A 15906-nucleotide genomic window follows, 5' to 3' on the forward strand; every position below is an offset into this window, starting at 1 on the left:
AGTCTTATACCGAGCCGAGGCATTTGAATAGGCAACACAGGACAGAGTTTCTCACTCACGCACCACCATCATCCCACTTTTGATTTGTAGACTCATCATAAGAAGAGTCTCAAACCAAGCCGAGGCATTTGAATAAGCAATAAGGGACTGGTAAAGAGGTAATTTAAATTACCTCATTTCATGCACTACCATCAATCCATTTATATTTTTCAGACTCATCATAACAAGAGTCTCAAACCCAAGCCGAGGCATTTGAAAAGGCAACAAGAGACATAGTTTCTCACATGCACTAACCATCATTCCATTTGTAGACTCATCATAAGAAGAGTCTAATACCGAGCCGAGGCATTTGAATAGGCAACACAGGACAGAGTTTCTCACTCACGCACCACCATCATTCCACTTTTGATTTGTAGACTCATCATAAGAAGAGTCTCAAACCAAGCCGAGGCATTTGAATAAGCAATAAGGGACTGGTAAAGAGGTAATTTAAATTACCTCATTTCATGCATTACCATCAATCCATTTATATTTTTCAGACTCATCATAACAAGAGTCTCAAACCCAAGCGGAGGCATTTGAAAAGGCAACAAGAGACAGAGTTTCTCACATGCACTAACCATCATTCCATCTCTGATTTGTAGACTCATCATAAGAAGAGTCTAATACCGAGCCGAGGCATTTGAATAGGCAACACAGGACAGATTTTCTCACTCACGCACCACCATCATTCCATCTCTGATTTGTAGACTCATCATAAGAAAAGTCTAATACCAAGCCGAGGCATTTGAATAGGCAACACGGGACTTGTAAAGAGGTAATTTAAATTACCTCATTTGATGCACTAACCATCATCAACCCATTTCTTATTCATGTCCCAACATTAGAATAGGCAACACCAAATCTAACCTTTTCCATTTGCTTTGCTCCCTTGGTTTCAGAGGGTTGTATGGTCCAACAGCCTGTTCATATGTTAAATAAAAGATATCATCAGATTACTGAGCCATATCTATCTCAGGAATGAGCCATTAGTCAGTTTCAGCATAACAACTTAAGTTCACGACAATACTAAACTAGACTAAAAACCATTGTCCAGCTATATCACGACCAAAAGATGCATAACACACATACACAAGAAAAAAACAAATATATTGTAAAAAAAAAACTAACTTTCTGACATAATAATCTCAAAATCAAGTGTTACTGAATCAATTTATATGTCGAAGTAAAACTAAGATTAGCAATGGATCTATGTAACTCCTACTCTTTTTGGTAACACCAAAAAATCCTAATCAGAACCTAAACAAAACAAACACATATGTTGTGAAAAAGGCTAACAATTCTTTACCATTATAGTCACAAAATCAAGTTACATAATCAATACAGATCCAAGTAAACCGCAATAAACAATTGAAATGTATGTTGAAATTTGTCTCATCTCGTTCATGAAGCAAGCACATCGTTTCCAAAAATATTATAAGAACCACCATAAACTCGTGAGATTAGGAATTGAAGAGATAAGAAAAGAAAGTTCTCATGACCTGCTAGTAGAAGACTTCCGCGACAAATCAGATCCGTAGAACCTCTCTGGTAAAGCGGATTTGATCGGAGATGGAGAAGCCGAGGTCGAGGATCAGAGACAAGAAGAATCGAAGACCTTAAGATTAGAGAAAATACCCAATCAACGGTAAGGATACAAATTGAATAAGATTCACCAGATTCTTATGACATTCAAAAAAAAAAAAAAAAAAACCCTACAATCGTGAGATGAGCGATGGATAGAAGAGATCAGAAACGGACCTTTTTGTTGAGAATTCCGTCGGTGTATGATGCGGTGGCGTAGAACCCCTCTGAGTAAACGGATTTGACCGGAGATGAAAGAAGCAGAAGAGCAGAGAGAGATTGGACGAATCAAAAACCCTAATTGGAATCATATACAGAGAGAGAGAGATATAGTTTTTTCTAAACAAATCCACGCGTCCAAAGTATTGTAACGGCTCTTTCTAATGACCGAACAAAATATTAGCTTCCATCGTCAAACGCTGTCGTTTCATCGCCATGGTAATTTACTAATTCGTGTGTTCTCTCTCTCTCTCTCTCTCTAATTATTTGCTTTTTGAACTTTGACACATTTTGCTTATTCATGTAACTAAAAATAACATATCCGTTTATTTGGTGAATTGCATCGAGACGATTCACTTTTTTTATAAGATAACCGTGGAGCTTTAAAAAAAAAAAAAAACTTAAACTTTATTTGCAAAAGTTGTTTAAGATCTAATGTCTCTATGTATTTTTTTTTCATGAATTTTCTGTTACAAATTATTAATAATGAATATCTTTCATGGTGTAACTATAAACTATAATTATATAAGTTCATTTAAAAAAAAAAACTCATACACAAAAATAAATCACATTCACTTTACATTCTTTTGTTATAATTATATAACAATTAAAATATCAAGTTATGTATATTTATAAGACCATAACATGATTGTAGTTTTATAAGATGATAATGTCAAGTTCTGCAATATTTTTGTCCATTACAGTGATAATCTGTATGAACTCTACAGTGATAATTTCAGTTTAGAGCCTTTATAATCACCGCACTTAAACGAGGTAACTGTACTTGTGTTATGGAAAATTTATTAGTTTAATACAAAAAATAATGTTCATTGTTCTTTCTTTGTTAACACATTCCTTTGTTCTTTCTTTTATACAGCAAAATAATGTTCATTGAATAATAATGATCTTGAGTACTCAAGAAAAAAAGGTCGTGCATTTTTAATAGCTTTTTGACAGAGACTGAGTTTCTTAGAGGAGGGAAGCAGTATAGCTTTTTGAAGAGTGATCTGGAGTGTGTGAATAGGAGCAAGACACCGTTTGTTGTGTTGCAAGGGCATAGACCTAATGTACGCTACAAGTAGGAAGATTAGAGACGCTGCGATAAGGTAGAGGATGATCGAGCATTTGGGAAAGACTCACTCTTTTGTATGTGGGAAACCACGACGGAGAAGTTCATGATGTTGTTGAGATTTTGGCATCTGGGGAAGTTATTAGCGGTAGTGATACGACAAATTTGGATCTGAATCTGATATTGCAGTCTTGTGGTACATTGAAGGAGCAAGTGTGATGGTTTTGGGAGTGATTTTGAGGTATTTTGTTGGCTTCTTCAGTCGTAAAAAGAAAGAATATGGAGTTGGATCATCTAATGGTAGTTGGATCCAAATGAAAACCGAGGAGACGTGATTCAACTGATTTGTTTTTGTTTGTTTGTTTGCCACACACAGGTTTGTATAGCATTCTTATACTATATCTTACGAGGTCAGGTACCATATAAAAAGCTTACACACATTATTATTTTTTTTGCTTCAAAAGTTCAAAGACATTTTTTGGTCACAAAAGAGATAGATAACTCATTTCCTCAATAGTTGCATACACTCAAAAGAAGGGAAAACGGCCAATTCCCCCATGAACTTACTTGCTTTATCGTATTCCTATCCGAAACTTTCAAGTGTGCTTAAAACTACATGAACTAATATATAATTTGAATTTACTACCTAAACTTTATAAATGTGGCCAAAACCTACCAATCAGAAGATGCCGTTAATTAAACCGTTAGTGTAGCTGATTGGGATGCCACGTAGATGAACAAAACGACGTAGTTTCACTAAAATTAATTTGTTTGAAAAAATGACAGCTGATGAGTCGAACCATTGACCTCTCCATACATTCACCCGACTCAATACCAAATGTGCTACAAGACTTCTACTTGTGACATACACATACGTATATATAACCGCTTTCGATTCTTCTTCTTCTTCTTCCCGTGAACCATTGATAGAAAGAAACAAATTTGCAGAGACAAAGAGATTTCAATTCTGTTTTGACAAAGAAATTAATAACCCAAGAACTGTCATTGATTCGCCTTTTTCTTTTTTAATGTCTGCTCCGTCGTCATCTCATCTAAGATTTTTTGTAAAGTCGTATTTTTTTTTTTTCTGTTTTTCAAATTTTATCTTTTGGTATTCTTTAAGAATATTTCCATCTGGGTTTATGTTATTGAAGCACTTGGTGTTTGAATTCCTTATCGAGACCTGTAAAATTGGGCGTTTTCAAGTTTTCATATTACCTCAACTTGGGTATTGATTAAAGGGGGGTTTTAGGTGTTTAATTTTTGCTAAATTGTGTAAACTATTTGATTTGTTGAGCTTTGATGATGCTTACTTGCTTAGGAAACGAAACTGATTTTTCTTATAAATGGTTCGTCGAGTCTAAGGGGGTGTTATTCAACAAAGTTTTTAATGGATTTAAAATACTAGTAGATTTTAGAGTCTAATGGTTTTGTAAATGAATTGAATGTGGATTTGGATGTCATTAGTGGATTTGAAAAACATTATTGATGGTTTTGAAAGTCATTACTAGTGGACTTTTTTTTACTTTTGAAGGTAAATAAAAAAAATAGAACTTATCCATAAATTGGGTTGTGAATTAAAACCACATTAATAAACTAAATTATTAAAATGGCGGACCTAATCGTCTCCTCCGTCGAGTCCTTGTTCGAAGTCCATCGGTACGAGTAATCTCCGGCACAACACAACAACAGATAGAATCGGAACGCTCGGCCTGTATTTCGCCACAATCTCCACCGTGTAACCTCCCTTGGTGGGAACCACAATCGCAGCCGCACATAGACTCCTATCCGTCGAAACAGCTGAAGCGGCTAAGCTTTCAATAGGGGACAACGGCAAGGAAACATAGACTGTGCATTGTGTCGTAATCAAGGAAGTCCTCTGCTTCCTTACAGATCCTTGACATTGTAAGGACGGCGGTTTCAGGGTGAGCTCCGGCGGCGGTTTCTCCGCTTAGCATGAGTCGATGAGATACTCATGAGAAGTCTGAGAGATGAAATACTTCAAAAATTGTTAGGATTGTGTTTGTTCCTGTTTTGGATGTAAATTACGTTAAAATCTAAAGTGAAACAAAATCCATTGGAAATAGAATAACAACAATTTTACAAGTGCTTTAAAATCATCCAACAAATGTTTAATCCAATAACACCAAATTTTATTGTATTTTTTAGAATACCTAATTGAATAACGCTGGATTTTGAAATACACCCAACTCCATTAAAATACAAGGTTGAATAACACCCCCTAAGTCATCAATGACATGGTTTTGTTTGTTCAGATCTGTCTCCTGCTTTCAATTGTTGATGAGGAAGAAGAAACACGAGATTATATATATAGTTAGGTTTCGTTTTACAATGAGAGCTCTTGTAGCAATTTGGTATTTAGTTGAGTACGTCACTACGTTGAGGTCGCCAGTTCGACTCCTTTGTTTACCTTTTTTTCAACAAAAAATTTCGGGTAGGAATACGATAAAGCAACTAAGTTCATGGGGGAATTGGCCGTTTTTCCCTCAAAAGAACACAAAGTATTCCAAATAAATATGATATTACCAAAAGAAAACACGTTTCAAGTCTTGTGACACCATTTATCAAAGAGTAACAGCAAGAAACTTCGCCAAAGAATACAATCTAGGGACTGTAAGCACATCACCAAAGCACTCAACAATCCCCCAAATTTCACAATTTCTACGCATTTCAAGCGTAATCTCTGCATACATAATCATCTTCTTACGGATATTAGGTTTATAATAAAGCAAACCCTCCTCCCACAAAACCGCTATCTTTCCACCATAATTAGCCAATTTAACATTGTTACCAGAGCAGAAATTGGGTAGTCCTAACAAACCTTTCAAATATCTCCACTTCCTTGCCTTAGTGTCATACCATCTAAACTCTCCTAAACTGCAAGAGTACAAAACATTCTCTATCTCGCAAGAAGCTACAAAATTATCATAATTCATTTCTACTCCAACCGTGTCCCATATACCTTCCTTGGAACTGTAAGCAACCGCCTTGCTTTGATAGTCAGTCGGTACCACCACATGGAACTTTCCGTCAATACATGTGGTTCTGCAGGAGTAGAAATCACATTTTGCCTTGCTGCAAGTGATAGTCGCACGATCCCAAATTTGTGTTTCAGTGTCGAACACCTCGAACGAGTTCTTCATGGACTTGGAATCACCATCTCTGAAACTTCCTGCCACGTATATCTTTCGATCAAGGACACTAGCAGAAATCATACGTAGCCCCTCCCGCAAGCTTGGTGCCTCGTGCCACGTGTGAGACCGACAATCCAAAATCCAGACGCTAGAGGAGGGCTTTTGGTTGCTCGATCCAGCAATGTTATAGATATTAGAACCAACCGCCACGAGACTCGAGAGGCGCAAAGCCGCAAAGGAGGAGAATGTAGGATTGGGACTCTAGACAAAACATACCCACTTGAGTTCTCCTTACTCTTAGTCGTGTCATTGGTTAGGGTTTGACCAGGTTTCCGACAGAGGGTTAACCAGCTAGTGTTCGTACCAGACTGTGACCACACATAGAGACAACTCTCGGTGCAGCCTAAGAGTGACCGGGTCTTGTATAGCTCCGGTGAAGCTAGGAGAGATCTAAAGCTCTTGGAGACGAGATATAGAATCGGATAGTACACTCTTGAGACGCGTGCAACGATGCTCAACAGCAAATCATGAGGAAGTGAAGGATTTGGAATCGATTGCAGCCTCGGCGACGGCTTCTTCTTCTTCATCTTCATATTCTTTTCCGGTGGTGACATGCATTGACGATATTAACGAGACAGCCGTATTGTAAGGTTAGCTTTTTGCTTGATCTTTATTTTTTGCGGCGGTTTATAAGTAGAATTTAGAACACCCTAGAATTTATGTACATATGTGACAAAATTTGGGTAAGAAAAAATAAGTGGCTGGCTACATATGACAAATTTTATTTCCAATAAAAGCCACGAAAAATAAGGGGTTGGTTCATAGAAAATGCCAGAATGAAAAAAAAAAAGAAGTTTCCATTTACTTCTTCTTCAAGTTATCATCGTTTACTTTCCAAATTTCTCCTCAATGATGTTTAAAGTTAGTAAAAGATTGTTGCTCTTGGTCCAACATCTCATGGGAGTCTCTGATATCCAAAAAAAATGTCTTTTAACATACGTCTCACACAACTCACGCAAAACCTAAAGCATATACACAGAAAAAGATAAAGAGGAAGAGCAACGTTTTATCGACGAAAGGTAGAGAGTAAGTAGATACAGAGGCTCTGTGACAGAGCAAACGAACAGAAAAAATATATATAAACCTAAAGCTTCCAAGATCAGAACATCAAGGCTTTTAATAGGAACAAGACACCGTTTGTTGTTGTACAAGGGCATAGACCTACGTTACACTACAAGTAAGAAGATCCGAGATGTTGGAAAAAGACAGAAGATGATTGGGCATTTAAAACCATTTCTATTAAAGAATAGTACGTACTGTGACGTTTGTTTTACGGGTTTTGTCCTAATGGAAACAACACTTGTGGTGAACGTTGGCAAGGAAACCCTCTTTATCTTGTAATTGGGTATCTGATCGATCTTGCAGTCTTGCGGTACAATGGAGGAGCAAATGTGATGGTTTTGGGAGCGATTTTGGGGTATTTTATGGGGGTTTAGTGGTGGAAAGAAAGAATCTGGAGTTGGATCCAAGTGTAAAACGTTGTTGTTGTTATGTTCATTATGTGAATTACATTAATTAAATTTACAAAGCAAGGAATGGTGAAGAAAACATTTTAATATCAGTGTACCTTCTTACTTCATAGTGATCATTTTACATGCATGATGATCCAAGTGTTTATTCTAAGGAACTAGCTAGTTGTTTAAGAAAAGACGAATTCATATAGCTTTGATTATGGAGATACATTCATTAATTAACACCTTTTTAAGAAATTTCATGTTAACTATTAGCAAATATTTCCCCCTGTTGATTTTTTTTCAATTTGATTTTTACTTTTTAACAATCCAAAACTTTCTTTTTTGAGAAACTTTCATGTCGAAACTATTTGTGAAAATCTTCAATACGAAAACAGTTAATGGGTAGATAGAAAAATTCAAAAATATGATGGTTGGTTCATCACAGTGGTTTCAGGCCTTCACACGACCAAGTTGTGTACCTTGAATCATCGCTAAGCTTAAGCAATGATTTTTAGAACAAAACTTTTTCGAAGTCAAATTGACGAAAAAATATTGTGATCTTTTTTTTTTTTTTTTTTTTTTTTTTTTGATCAAAGAGATGCTTTCATTCCATTCAAATAGATAGTTTAAAGTACAACACAAGGTAAACTAGAACAAAGCATAGAGCAATAAAAATACAGGGGTAGATAGAGACAATCGATATGAAAAGCTTGAGAGCTGTGGACCACTTGCTTAGGAGCAATATGGAGCTTGTGAGATCAAGACAAACCGATGCAGACTCCTTGAGCAAGTCAAAGGAGCAGGGAGCCACTGTCTTGAAACTTCGAAGACTGGGCGGAGGTGAAATTGGCAGAGCTGAGTTGCCAAGAGATCGAGCAGGGGTGTTATGGCTCTGAAGACCGGTTACTACACATGTAGTTGTTAGTCCAAGGTTGCTAGAAGAGTACTTAAAGAGGTTGTGGTAACCACTCCTCCTTGGAGTGAGGGTCATAATGCCACTAGTCTTCAAGCTAATGTGAGGGAACTTCAAGAAGTAGTTGATTAGCAGTTTAAAGGTCTTTGAGAATAGGCAAGGTGTAAGTGGAGAGTTGGTAAAGCCTCGGTAACCCCCACTCTTTAGAGGTGGGATCATAATGCCAAGCTTCCCTAAACTGTCTCCTTCTAGAGTGTCATCCTTAATTGATTCTAGTAACAGGGTTCTTAATAGACTCTTGGGCCAATGAAGCAAAGGATGCAGATTAAGGTTCACTAGTAGTCTTCGGCCTAGTGGTATTCTTAATCTAAGCAACCAATGACTAGAAAGGGGAAGAGTGGAATTCAGACTGGACCTAGTTACAAGTTGACGCTGGAACAGTTGGGTTAATGATAATAGATAGGGTAAAGGATCAGGGAGAACCAGCAATACAGATAAACCAAATGGCGGATCAACATCATTATCAAAGCGATGCATTGCAAGCTTCCAAACCAAACTAAATAAACAGCCTTGACACAAGGGGGATACAACCACAATCGAAGTATCTAATGGTCTGCTACCGAGTGTAACTCGACTTGACCAAGCAGGACACAAAGATACTAGGCGGTTTGGTCTAAATATGCAATTAAGATCATGGGGTCTAAGGCAATTCCAGGTCAAGGATGATTTATATCTATAGTTTATCCAATGCAAACTATCTTCCAGGGTTTGAGAATAAGATTGGGGACTAGACCTAGGACAGAGGATTACCGAGAGAGAAGCAGAAGTCACCAAAGAGGCGGTTTTCTTCGTCAGACGATTCACCGGTGCTGGCGTCAAAACAGAGCTTCCGTACTTGGTGAGATTTGTATCCAAGGAGCGGTAAGGTGCGATATTTGACGGCTTAAGGGGGTGGTGAAATAGACGGAGACCGAGTCTAGAGGGACACTGATGGGTCTCTCGAGCAAAACCAAAGCGGTGAGGACTCGATGGTTGAAGCTGAAATAGCGGCGGAGATGAGATCTGAAATCTCAACATATCTCCGGGAGGTCAGAAACTGAGAGCAAATATACTACAGAGGAAGAGGAAGCCACAGAGAAGAAGAAAACAAGGCCCAGCGGCGCCGATCGGGTTCGACGCCGCCGGGGGAGCAGATTTCGGGGGTTGTGCCAGAGAGAAGAAGGAGGCTAGGGCGAACTCGATGATCCCAAAAAAATATTGTGATCATGTTTGTTGTTTCTAGTGCATTATGATTTATGACAATAACCGGCTTGCAAACATATTCTTATACATGATCTTAGACCAATTGATTTTCCTTTTTGTAAACCTCAAGAGTCTTGATTTTCCTTTTTGTAAACCTATCACTTAAAAATCAGTAGAGTTCAATACCTCATCAAATGTCACATCACCTGGTCGTGTTGCAATGAAATAGAGTCAGCAATATAATCAGTTGACGTTCTTGTTTTAGTATATAAGCTAAGAATTTCACTCAACACACCAATTAGTTTCTTCTCAGGGATAATACAACAACCAAATTAATCATTATATATGATCAATATCCATCATCCAACCTGAGGAAGAATTGCTCAAACCTGTCAAATTCAAGAACAATAATTAATCCTCTACAATACTTTTTTGCTGAGTTAATCATTACATAACAATTTTCTTTGTAACAACTCTACTATTTATTTTCTTCTCTTGAGTATTTTTATATAATGGGACCATAAACTATAGTATTGGTTATGGCTTTGGAAAAAAACTATCGACATAAACAAACATATATATGAAAGAAATAAAGAAATATGGCTTCCCTGTTCATCTTGTTATTTGGTTTATGATCTTGCAGACAAAGCAACTGTGATGCTTTTGGGAGTGATTTTGGGGTATGTTATCGGGTTTTTTAGTCGTGGAAAGAAAGAAACTGGAGTTGGATCCAAGTAATAAAGAACGTTTTTGTTGTTGTTGTTGTTATGTTCATCATGTGAATTAGATTAGTTAAAATTACAAAGCAAGCAATGGTGAAGAAAACATTTTAATATCAATGTACCTTCAATATTCGATTCGATTACTAAACTATATGAATTCGTATTTTCTTAAACTACTATAGTTTTCCTTAGACTAAACACACCATCGGGTGACCCGATTCGGGTCAAATGATCACTATATAAATACGTCCATTAACAGTACCAAATGTTGCACTCAATTTACAAGACATTTGAACCAGACATCATATCTAAACGGTTTCATATTCTTTAAACACTGAATAATGAATATGATGAATGAACCTGGGTCTAGTCAAAGTCAAAATCAAGGTTTGACTTAACCTAAAATTAAAACGTTTTAAACCAACGTACTATAAACTTGAAAATTCATCCGGTTTTCATTTAAATTAAGCTAAAATTGAACTAAACCAATCAGTATATATGTTTAACCAAAAATAAATTAGTAATTGTTGAAAAACCAAACTTAATTGAGTATTCAACATCCACTTTGAAAAAAATCAAGAATATATTAATCTCCCAAATATTACTCTGTTGACATTTTTCAATTTGATTTTTACTTTTTAACAGAATAAAATACTTTTTTTGAGAAAATTTCATGTTAAAAACTATTTGCAAATATTTCCCTGTCGACATTTTTCAATTTAATTTTTACTTTTTAACAATCAAAAACATCTTTTGAGAAACTTTCATGTTAAAAACTATTTGTAAAAAATCCAATACGAAAACCAGTTATTGGCTAGATAGAAAAATATTTCACGACCAAGTTGACTATCTTGAATCATCATCGCCAAGTTTATGCAAAAGAAGCTCAATGACTTTTGGATGAAAACGTTTTCAATGTCAAATTGATAAAAAGAAGAAAATAGTGTGTCCATGTTTGTTGTTTCTAGGGCCATTCGCAGTGTAGCTCAGAGTCTCCAATATTCCCATTTCTTAGAACATTTGAAGACTCTGACCAAACCAAATCAGGTATATTGGGAGTTTTTAGCTCCCTTTTAATTCTAAGGGCAAAACAAAAAGATATCTCCGATTATATAGGAGAGTTAATTCATCTAGAAGCATAAGCAATGCTTATATCATGTCTTCCTATAAAGACCTGAGAAAGTAAAATGCTACAAAAACAAAGAGATGACATCTCAGTTTTGTTTTATACCTTATGTATATAGCTCGACCCTTGTGTTCTGCAAGCAAGCAAGTTTCAGTTTCAAATTGACTAAGCTTTCTCGATAAAAATCTAACCCATTGATTGAAAAAAAAGAACACACAATAACCAGCTTGCAAACGTATTCTTATATCTGATCTTAGATCTATTGATTTTGCTTTTTATAAAAATCAGTAGAGTTCAATACCTCATCAAATGTCACATCACCTGGTCGTGTTGCAATAAAATAGAGTCAGCAATATAATCAGTTGACGTTCTTATTTTAGTAGTAAGCTAAGAATTTCACTCAACACACCAATTAGTTTCTTCTCTGAGATACATACAACAACCAAATTGATCATTATGATCAGTATCAATCAACCAACCTGAGGAAGAATTGCTTGTAATTCTTATTTGCTCAAACCTGTAATATTCAAGAACAGTAATTAATCCTTTACAATCCTTTTTTGCTGAGGTATGTGCCTTATATAGTACTATTATACAATGGGACCAGAAACTAATCTGTATTGGCTATGGATTTTGGAAAGAAACCATTGACAGAAACAAACGTATGAAAGGAAGAGAGAGATCAGAAAGAAATGCTTACTTCTGATATTCTCAAATGTGCTTAAAACCAACTGATCTCTTTCAAGCTCCAAATCCATTGCAGAAGTAATATCCTGATTAACGCATATAATCAGGTGAGTTAAAATACTATATAAGATTCTCAACGAATACAACTAACTAATATCTGCTGAAACATCATCACTATCAACCAACCTGACAAAAAATATATCCAGATCCGTAGCTACCACCCTGCAAAAGTGAAAATATCAATAATAGCCATTGAAAACAAATATTGTTGTAAACATTGTTATATAATTTACTATTCAACTTCTAATATTCTACAATGCAATACCAAACAATTAATTAATTACATCATTACCTGGTGTTAAGGAAATAACAGGTGACAAAATTTCATACCCATCGGAAGAAGAATCTAAATCCATGTCGAGGCATTTGAAAGGCAACATGGAAGAGAGTTTCTCACTCACGCACCACCATCATTCCACTTCTGATTTACAGACCCATCATCAAGTAAGAAGTGTCTCAAACCGAGCCGAGGCATTTGAATAGGCAATACGAAACTGGTAAAGAGGTAATTTAAATTACCTCATTTCATGCACTACCATTAATCCATTTCTGATTTTCAGACTCATCATAACGAGGCATTTGAAAGGCAACACGGGACATAGTTTCTCACTCATGCACTACCATCATTCCATCTCAGATTTACAGACTCATCATAACAAGTCTTAGACCTGAGTCGAGGCATTTGAAAGGCAACACTGGACAGAGTTTCTCACTCATGCACTACCATCATTCCATCTCAGATTTTCAGACTCATCATAACAAGTCTTAAACCTGAGTCGAGGCATTTATTTAAAAGGCAACACGGGACAGAGTTTCTCACTCATGCACTACCATCAATCCATTTCTGATTTTCAGACTCATCATAACAAGTCTTAGACCAGAGCCGAGGCATTTAAAAGACAACACGGGACAAAGGTTTTCACTCATTGCACCACCATCATTCCTTCTCTGATTTATAGACTCATCATAAGAAGAATCTAAAACCGAACCGAGGCATTTGAATAGGCAACACGGGACTGGTAAAGAGGTAATTTAAATTACCTCATTTCATGCACTACCATCAATCCATTTCTGATTTTCAGACTCATCATAACAAGTCTTAGACCTGAGTCGAGGCATATGAAAGGCAACACGGGACACAGAGTATCTCACTCATGCACTACCATCATTCCATCTCAGATTTACAGACTCATCATAACAAGTCTTAGACCTGAGTCGAGGCATTTAAAAGGCAACACGGGACAGAGTTTCTCACTCATGCACTACCATCAATCCATTTCTGATTTTCAGACTCATCATAACAAGTCTTAGACCAGAGCCGAGGCATTTGAAAGACAACACGGGACAAAGGTTTTCACTCATTGCACCACCATCATTCCTTCTCTGATTTATAGACTCATTATAAGAAGAATCTAAAACCGAACCGAGGCATTTGAATAGGCAACACGGGACAAAGGTTTTCACTCATTGCACCACCATCATTCCTTCTCTGATTTATAGACTCATCATAAGAAGAATCTAAAACCGAACCGAGGCATTTGAATAGGCAACACGGGACTGGTAAAGAGGTAATTTAAATTAACTCATTTCATGCACTACCATCAATCCATTTCTGATTTTCAGACTCATCATAACAAGTGTTAGACCTGAGTCGAGGCATATGAAAGGCAACACGGGACACAGAGTATCTCACTCATGCACTACCATCATTCCATCTCAGATTTACAGACTCATCATAACAAGTCTTAGACCTGAGTCGAGGCATTTAAAAGGCAACACGGGACAGAGTTTCTCACTCATGCACTACCATCATTCCATCTTTACAGACTCATCATTGTCAACCCATTTCTAATTTTCAGAGTCATCATAACAAGACTCTTAGACCAGAGCCGAGGCATTTGAAAGGCAACACGGGACAAAGTTTTTCACTCACTGCACCACCATCATTCCTTCTCTGATTTATAGACTGATCATAAGAAGAATCTAAAACCGAACCGAGGCATTTGAATAGGCAACACGGGACTGATGAAGAGGTAATTTAAATTACCTCATTTCATGCACTACCATCAATACATTTCTATTTTGCAGACCCATCATCATAATAAGAGTCTTAAACCCGAGCCGAGGCATTTGAAAGGCAACACGGAACAGAGTTATCACTCACGCACCACCATCATTCCACTTCTAATTGGTAGACTCATCATAAGAAGAGTCTAATACCTGAGCAGAGGCATTTGAAGGGACTTGTAAAGAGGTACCTCATTTCATGCACTACCATCGATCCATTTCTTTCAGACTCATAATAAGAGTCTTAGACCAGAGCCGAAGCATTTGAAAGGCAACACGGAACAGAGTTTCTCACTGACGCACCACCATCATTCCACTTTTGATTTGTAGACTCATCATAAAAAGAGTCTCAAACCAAGCCGAGGCATTTGAATAAGCAATAAGGGACTGGTAAAGAGGTAATTTAAATTACCTCATTTCATGCACTACCATCAATCCATTTCTATTTTTCAGACTAATCATAACAAGAGTCTCAAACCCAAGCCGAGGCATTTGAAAAGGGAACAAGAGACAGAGTTTCTCACATGCACTAACCATCATTCCATCTCTGATTTGTAGACTCATCATAAGAAGAGTCTAATACCAAGCCGAGGCATTTGAATAGGCAACACAGGACAGAGTTTCTCACTCAGGCACCACCATCATCCCACTTTTGATTTGTAGACTCATCATAAGAAGAGTCTCAAACCAAGCCGAGGCATTTGAGTAAGCAATAAGGGACTGGTAAAGAGGTAATTTAAATTACCTCATTTCATGCACTACCATCAATCCATTTCTATATTTCAGACTCATCATAACAAGAGTCTCAAACCCAAGCCGAGGCATTTGAAAAGGCAACAAGAGTCAGAGTTTCTCACATGTACTAACCATCATTCCATTTGTAGACTCATCATAAGAAGAGTCTTATACCGAGCCGAGGCATTTGAATAGGCAACACAGGACAGAGTTTCTCACTCACGCACCACCATCATCCCACTTTTGATTTGTAGACTCATCATAAGAAGAGTCTCAAACCAAGCCGAGGCATTTGAATAAGCAATAAGGGACTGGTAAAGAGGTAATTTAAATTACCTCATTTCATGCACTACCATCAATCCATTTATATTTTTCAGACTCATCATAACAAGAGTCTCAAACCCAAGCCGAGGCATTTGAAAAGGCAACAAGAGACATAGTTTCTCACATGCACTAACCATCATTCCATTTGTAGACTCATCATAAGAAGAGTCTAATACCGAGCCGAGGCATTTGAATAGGCAACACAGGACAGAGTTTCTCACTCACGCACCACCATCATTCCACTTTTGATTTGTAGACTCATCATAAGAAGAGTCTCAAACCAAGCCGAGGCATTTGAATAAGCAATAAGGGACTGGTAAAGAGGTAATTTAAATTACCTCATTTCATGCATTACCATCAATCCATTTATATTTTTCAGACTCATCATAACAAGAGTCTCAAACCCAAGCGGAGGCATTTGAAAAGGCAACAAGAGACAGAGTTTCTCAC

The 15906-nt window shown here is 37.0% G+C and overlaps 1 long non-coding RNA gene and 1 pseudogene across 1 annotated transcript; both read right to left on the reverse strand.

Annotated features, from left to right (window-relative positions):
- Positions 1-610: 610 nt before the first annotated feature.
- Positions 611-1992, reverse strand: LOC147937638 (uncharacterized). The gene is made up of 3 exons (XR_015565003.1): positions 1801-1992; positions 1542-1657; positions 611-962 (listed from the first exon to the last, which is right to left on the reverse strand). It is a non-coding gene; the product is annotated as an uncharacterized LOC147937638 (long non-coding RNA).
- A 3504-nt stretch (positions 1993-5496) lies between these two features.
- LOC147937639 (F-box/kelch-repeat protein At5g51250 pseudogene) lies at positions 5497-6680 on the reverse strand (annotated as a pseudogene).
- Positions 6681-15906: the final 9226 nt, after the last annotated feature.

This window comes from Camelina sativa, chromosome 9 (genome assembly GCF_030686135.1).
Source record: "Camelina sativa cultivar CO46 ecotype springtype chromosome 9, ASM3068613v1".
Lineage (NCBI taxonomy): Eukaryota > Viridiplantae > Streptophyta > Magnoliopsida > Brassicales > Brassicaceae > Camelina > Camelina sativa.